This window comes from Panicum virgatum, chromosome 8K (genome assembly GCF_016808335.1).
Source record: "Panicum virgatum strain AP13 chromosome 8K, P.virgatum_v5, whole genome shotgun sequence".
NCBI lineage: Eukaryota > Viridiplantae > Streptophyta > Magnoliopsida > Poales > Poaceae > Panicum > Panicum virgatum.
The window spans coordinates 11354900-11362886 of NC_053143.1; the positions used below are offsets into that span (position 1 = coordinate 11354900).

A 7987-nucleotide genomic window follows, 5' to 3' on the forward strand; every position below is an offset into this window, starting at 1 on the left:
CTCCAAATCTTTTTTCACGGAAAGTTTCTCTCCAAATGTTTTATCAGAAAATGACAATTTTTTTTGATGCGTGTGATTCCCCCTTGTCGGAAATCGACCGGAAGTAAGGGAACTTATTGGCGCCGGCACATTAAGCAGGCTCCAATATATAGGACGTGGTGGGGTCAATATTACATGAACCATAGCGGTCAATATATGTTAATTTCACCCAAATGAGTTATGCAGAGCAGAGCAACGCGGCAACAACTTCTCCAGTCATGTCGTGCTGCATGAGTTCACTAGCTGAGAACTCATGTTTCATAACAAGCAACATTCTTATCCCGCCCGGCGGAGTGCCCACGCCACCTGTAGCATTCCCGTCGCAGGTAATGGAACATTACAGGAAACTCCTGGAGGCCCCCGCGGGAACGACGAGCGGTGGCGTCACCATTGACGCAGTGGTGGCGCTCGACGGCAATGGGATGCACGCGCGGGAGCATCAACGAGGTGATCGCGGCCATGACGGCGGTGGAGGGGGAGGCGGGAGGAAGGTGATCCACGTGAAAGCCGGGCGGTACGACGAGAGCATGTGTATCTCGAGCAAGCAGAAGAACGTGATGCTGATGAGCGACGGCAAGGGGAAGACGGTGATCGTCGGCCACAAGAGCACCGCCGACGGGCGACGGCTATACCACCTATGCCACCATCGGTACGTACTATACGCCGACATCTATGACTATGATCTGCTAATGCCTCATGCTTACAGAAGCTACACACCAAGTGATTTGATCTTGGAGAAAAGTGGGCTTATTGTTAAATCTGTTATATTGTGATCCAAATTCATTACACAAGAAAAGGCTCTCTAAATGGGCATTTGAGATCCGGTCGGAGATTGTTGGAATTTGGGCTTGGCCCATGAAGTATTTCAATTATTTCAAATAAATCACAAAAGCCCATGTGGTGCAAACTGTTAATCTCACATTGCTAGTGGAAGTTGAGGAGACCATGTGACTCTCCTATATATCTGACCCATAGACTGTACCAGAGAACATTAATCCGATTTATATACCCTTTAGGGCTTGTTCTTCGTTTAGTTGATTCCTCTTGTAAGCCACCACAAGGCGTTGTAAACACACACCCGATATAGTGAAGATTTGCAGGCTGGCGCCCGTGATTTTTCCCTTTCGCATTGGAAGGATTTTCCATGTTAAATCCTCGTGTCTCCTATGGTTTGATCTTGCTGTTCTTCGTCGTTTCTTTGCCGTCGTTTCTAACAAGTGGTATCAGAGTTTTGGTTAGGGTTCCGCGATAGCATCGATGAAGTATGATCTACCGCCGCTGGATTACAAGACGAGGTTCTCGCTATGGCAAGTCAAGGTGCATGCTGTTCTGGCGCAATCTCAAGATCTTGATGAGACGCTGGAAGGCTTCGGGAAGAAGAAAAAGGATGAGTGGACCGCTGAAGAAAAGCGGAGAGATCGTAAGATCCTATCTCTGATTCAGCTTCATTTGTCTAATGATATTTTGCAAGAAGTGCTGCAGGAAAAACATGCTGCAGAACTCTGGCTCGAACTAGAATCAATCTGCATGTCCAAAGATCTAACCAGTAAAATGCATATGAAGTTGAAGCTATTCACGCTTAAGATGCAGAAGGGTGAATCGATGCTGAGTCACCTATCTGTCTTCAAAGAGATCGTTTCCGACCTAGTGTCGATGGAAGTCGAATATGATGATGAGGACTTAGGTCTTCTTTTATTATGCTCTTTGCCCAGTTCGTATGCAAGTTTCCGTGATACCATATTATTAAGCCGTGATGAACTAACCCTTGCTGAAGTCTGTGAGGCACTCCAGTCCAGGGAGAAGATGAAAGGCATGGTGCAGGCTGATGAATCATCCTCAAGGGGAGACGCCTTGCATGTTAGAGGCAGATCTGAGCATAGATCATCGAGCAACAACAATGATCATTTCAAGAGCAATGACGGTAGAGGCCGCTTCCAGTCCAAAGGTCCCAAGAAGAAATTCTGTAAGTATTGCAAGAGGAAATCTCACAACATTGAAGAATGATGGAAATTGCAGAATAAGGAGAAAAGAAAAAATAATTCTGATGGTAAGGCTAGTGTTGCTTCTGCTGCTGATAATTCTAAATCAGATTGCCTGGTTGTCTTTGCTGGTTGTGTTGCTGGTCATGATGAATGGATACTTAATTTCGCATGTTCTTTTCATATGTGCACTAACAGAGATTGGTTCAGTTCATATGAGCCTTTGCAGAATGGAGGTTTTGTGCGTATGGGAGATGATAACCCGTGTGAGATTGTGGGCATCGATTCTGTTCAGATCAAGACCCATGATGGCATGATTCGCACACTGAAGAACGTGAGACATATACCAGGGATGAAGAGAAATCTAATCTCGTTGAGCACACTTGATAAAGAAGGGCTTAACTACACTGGTTCAGGTGGAGTTGTAAAGGTATCAAAAGGTTCTCTTGTATGTTTGCTTGGTGATCTCAATGCTTCAAATTTATATGTTCTCAGAGGTAGTACTGTGCATGGTTTTGTTGCCGCTGCTGCTATAGTTAATAATTCTGAACCTAGTAAGACTAACCTTTGGCATATGCATCTTGGACATATGAGTGAGCTTGGCATGGCAGAATTGATGAAGAGAAACTTTCTGGATGGCTGCATCTTGAGTGGAAAGAAGTTCTACGAGCATTGTGTTTTTGGTAAGCATAAGAGGGTAAAATTCAATACCTCTGTTCATACCACAAAAGGTACACTTGATTGTGTACATGCTGATTTATGGGGTCATTCTCGTAAACCTTCATTTGGTGGTGCTCGTTATATGCTTACCATTATTGATGATTACTCTAGAAGAGTGTGGCTTTATTTTCTGAAAAACAAAGATGATACCTTTGCTGCTTTTTCAGAGTAGAAAGTCATGATAGAAAGGCAAACTGAAAAGAAAGTCAAGGTATTTCGTACTGATAATGGTGGAGAATTCTGTTCGGATGCTTTTGATGATTATTGCAAGAAGGAAGGCATTGTTAGGCATCACACCATCCTGTATACTCCGCAACAGAATGGTGTAGCCGAGCGCATGAACAGAACCATAATCTTGAAGGTTCGTTACATGCTGTCCAATGCCCGCATGAGCAAGTGTTTTTGGGCAGAGGCTGCTAACAGGGCATCCTAATTGATCAATAGGTCGCCTTCTATTTCACTCAACAAGAAGACTCCTATTGAGGTATGGTCTGGTACACCTGCAGATTATTCACAGTTGAGAGTTTTTGGCTGCACTACTTATGTTCATGTTGATAATAGAAAATTAGAGCCTAGAGTTATTAAATGTCTGTTTTTTTGTTATGGTTCGGGAGTCAAAGGATATAAATTGTGGAATCCTGAAACTAGAAAGACTTTCATGAGCAGAAGTGTTGTTTTCAATGAGTCTGTGATGTTTACTGATAGCTTGACCACAGATGATGCTTTAGTTGAAAAATTGCAGCCACATGTCAGTGTGCAGGTGGAGTTTATGGATGACCAGGAAAATAAAGTTGTTGGTAATAATGTTCCAGACAATATTCATGATACTGTTCAGCAATCGCCTCCAGTTTCACAGTCTGTTTTGCAGCAAGAGGAGGATCTAGATGTACCTATTGCTCTTCGCAAGTCAAAGAGGAGTTGTGGACCTCCAAATCATTTAATTGAGGAGTGTAATTTGACTTATTATGCTTTGAGTTGTGCTGTACAGGTGGAGGATGCTAGTGAGCCAGCAACATATATTGAAGCCATTGATTCTGTTGATAAGGACAAGTGAATCTCAGCTATGCAGGAGGAGATGCAGTTCCTTGAGAAGAATGGCACATGGGAGATTGTGCACTTGCCTAAACAAAAAAAGTCTGTCCGCTGCAAATGGGTCTTCAAAAGAAAGGAGGGTTTATCTCCTAATGGGCCTCCAAGATTTAAGGCAAGGTTAGTTGCAAAAGGTTCCAGTCAGATTCCTGGTGTCGATTATAATGATGTGTTCTCTCCAATTGTGAAGCATAGTTCAATTCGTACTTTCTTTAGTATTGTTGCTATGTGTGATCTTGAGCTTGAGCAGTTAGATGTGAAGACTGTATTTTTACATGGAGAGCTTGAGGAGAAAATATACATGGATCAGCCAGAAGGATTCATAGTACCAGGCAAGGAGAATTTTGTTTGCAAATTGAAGAAGTATTTGTATGGTTTGAAACAGTCCCCTCGTCAGTGGTATAAAAGGTTTGATTCATTTATGTTGTTACATGGCTTTAAAAGATCTGATTATGATAGCTGTGTATATATTAAGTTTGTTGATGGATCACCTATATACTTGCTGTTATATGTTGATGACATGCCTATTGCTGCCAAGAGCAGAAAAAAATCACTACATTGAAGAAATTGTTGAGTAGTGAGTTTGATATGAAGGATCTTGGTGCTGCTAAGAAAATTTTAGGTATAGAGATTAGTAGAGACAGGAAATCTAATTTATTGTTTCTTAGTCAGTATAATTACAATAATAAGGTTCTTCATCGTTTCAATATGCATGATTCAAAGCCAGTTAGTACTGCTATTGCACCTCACTTTAAATTGTCAGCCTCTCAGTGTCCTAGTTCAGATGAGGATGTTGAATACATGTCCAAAGTTCCTTATTCTAGTGCTGTTAGTTCTTTGATGTATGCTATGGTTTGCTCTCGCCCAGATTTATCATATGCTATGAGTTTGGTCAGTAGATACATGTCTAATCCTAGTAAAGAACACTGGAAGGCAGTTCAGTGGATTTTCAGGTACCTCAGAGGAGCAACAGATTCTTGTTTGAAGTTTGTGAGAACTGATCAGGGACTCATTGGTTATGTGGATTCAGATTATGCTGCTGATTTGGATAGGCGCAGGTCACACACAGGATATATGTTCACTGTTGGCAGTTGTGCTGTGAGTTGGAAGGCTACTTTGCAGCCTGTAGTTGCTATGTCTACCACAGAAGCAGAATATGTGGCTATTGCGGAAGCATGGAAGGAATCAGTTTGGCTGAAATGTTTGTTTGCTGAGCTTTGTGGAGTTGATTCTTGCATTGACCTATTCTGTGACAGTCAGAGTGCTATTTGTCTCACTAAAGATCAGATGTTCCATGAAAGAACAAAGCATATTGATGTCAAGTACCATTATGTTTGTGATGTCATCTCATAAGGTAAATTGAAGGTATGTAAGATCAGTACTCATGATAATCCTACTGATATGATGACAAAGCCAATTTCTGTTGCTAAGTTTGAGCTTTGCTCAAGTTTAGTTGGTTTGACAGCTTAGCCCAAGAGGCGATTTAGCGCCAGAAATTTTATTTTTTGTTGTGTTCAGGTGATGGTTTGATTTGTGCTACAAGAGAGAATTTGTCTCAAGTTTATTCTTTGTTGTGTTCAGGTGATGGTTTGATTTGTGCTACAAGAGAGAATTTGTCTCAAGGTGGAGTATGTTATATTGTGATCCAAATTCATTACACAAGAAAAGGCTCTCTAAATGGGCATTTGAGATCTGATGGGAGATTGTTGGAATTTGGGCTTGGCCCATAAAGTATTTCAGTTATTCCAAAGAAATCCCAAAGGCTCATGTGGTGCAAACTTTTAATCCCACATTGCTAGTAGAAGTTGAGGAGACCATATGACTCTCTTTTATATCGAACCCATAGGCAGCACCAGAGAACATTAATCCGATTTATATACCCTTTAGGGCTTGTTCTTCGTTTAGTTGATTTCTTTTGTAAGCCGCCACAAGGCGTTGTAAATACACACCCGATATAGTGAAGATTTGCTGGCTGGCGCCCGTGTTTTTTCCCTTTCGCATTGGAAGGGTTTTCCATGTTAAATCCTCATGTCTCCTGTGGTTTGATCTTGCTGTTCTTCACCGTTTCTTTGCCGTCGTTTCTAACAAAATCATCAATAATGCAAAAGATTAAGCACCCAAAATGGTAGGATTGCAACCATTCGTTTTGTACATCTAGAAGCAAATTTAAATGGACAAGCAAGTGAAAGATGCCCTGGTTCGATTTGATCGTTAGATGCCTCCCCTTTTCTAGGCTTCGTTGCCATCTCTTCTACATGTAGCACACCTACACTAGTACTGGCACGCATCAATGCATGTGGTTCGTGGTTGCACCGTGGGCACCGTCAAATGCAGCGTCGACAGCGATGTTTCAGTTGCCAGGTCGCCCACTCGATCTTCACCTTTTCTCCATTGTGCTCGACAGTACACTCCCATTGTGTCTTCCATACATATCCTAGCACCTTAAACCTTTTGTTGATCTATGCGTGTGGTACAGCTGCCACGGGCTCGGGCTTCATCGCCAAGGGCCTCACCACCGTCAACAGCGCCGGGCCCAGGAAGGGCCAGGCTGTTGCGCTGCGCATCAGCGGCGATTTCTTTGTCGTGTACCAGTGCGCCATCCAGGCGTACCAAGACGCACTCTACACGCACTACAACCGCCAGTTCTACGCCGAGGATGACATCGCCGGCATGGTGGACTTCATCTTCGGCAACTCCGCCGTGGTCATCCAAAACTGTGACATCCAAGCTCCGAGGCCAAACCCGGGGCAGAAGGACACGGTCACGGCCCAGGGCCAGACCGATCCGAACCAGAACACCAGGATCTCCATCCACAAGTGCAGGATCACCGGGGCACCGGACCTCGGTGGCACGCCAGTGTATCTGGGAAGTCCGTGGCAGAAATACTCACGGACGGTCGTAATGGAGAGCTTCCTCGACCGTTCGATCTCGCCCGCGGGTTGGCTAGAGTGGTTGGGCCAGTTCGCCCTGAACACGCTATACTATGGTGAGTACAGTAACACTGGTCCTGGTGCCGGGACAGGTAAGCGGGTGACATGGACTGGGGTGCACACGTCACTGTCCAGATCAGATGCCACGAGGTTCACCGTGGCGAATTTTATCATGGGAGACTCGTGGTTGGGTGGCACTGGAGTGACCTATACTTCTGGACTGTGAGGTAGCAGAATGTGGTCTAATACATGTATTTGTGTGTTGTGGATGTGTGCGTGTGTGTATCCCGTGCATGGTGGCTGGAAGAATGATTAGCCACAGGAAAAGGGACGTATATACACTTCTATAGCTCTATCTATCATCATCACCACAAAAGTGTTGATGCACTACATTGCTCATGTTCAAGAAAAAAAGAATCAATATGCAAGTACCATTTGCTATGCCAAAGCATGAAGGGATAAAGATGCAAAATGCACGCGTGATTGTTTATCTTTTATTATCTGTCCAATCATGTACATGTAAAATGGACAGTTGGTCAGATTACTTGTGGTAAAACCTGCTCTCCTAGATTTAAATCTTAGACTTGTATTTTTCTAAATTTATTTCAGGAAGAAATGACCTGGAATATTTGGTGGTAGGCAATATATATACCCATCTTCAGTGAGACATTTACGGTGACTTTGTCAGTAAGATCTGCGCATCCAATCTTTCGTAGGTTTCTCACTTGTATTGCAAGCGGGCGGGAGTTGAATTGATCGGAACTCTACTGTACCGTAAGCTAGCGACGTGATCGCATAGTGCTGGTTCGTTGCATTGGTATACTATGGACTTAATTTCCTAGAACTGTCCAGACCCACTTTGAACCGACTACAGATCAACTCAACCAAACGAGAAGTAACAGTGTTAACCGTTTACCGCTCTAAAAAAACGTTTACCATGGGAAACAGTTCAAACCACAAGCTGTATATGCAGTTTCGGTGGGCGGTTGTGCTTTATAAGATGTATGGTTTACAGTTTGGGCAACGGGAGGATTGCAAGTAAAGAAAGTCTGATGGGTCCTTCAAGACACACTTTTCCTCAACGAAAGATACAAGTTACAATATAAGGATCATTCTTTGATTTATTTTTATCAATTAACAACATAGGTGTATCTTTATTCAATCTCCTTATTGATGACCATGCACTTCGTCGGTCGACGGGGTCTTTATTTACACCATGACCTGGCAGTG

General features: G+C 43.3%; 1 pseudogene; it reads left to right on the top strand.

Annotated features, from left to right (window-relative positions):
- The first annotated feature begins 257 nt into the window (after window positions 1-257).
- LOC120645439 lies at window positions 258-6983 on the top strand (annotated as a pseudogene).
- The last annotated feature ends 1004 nt before the right edge of the window (window positions 6984-7987 follow it).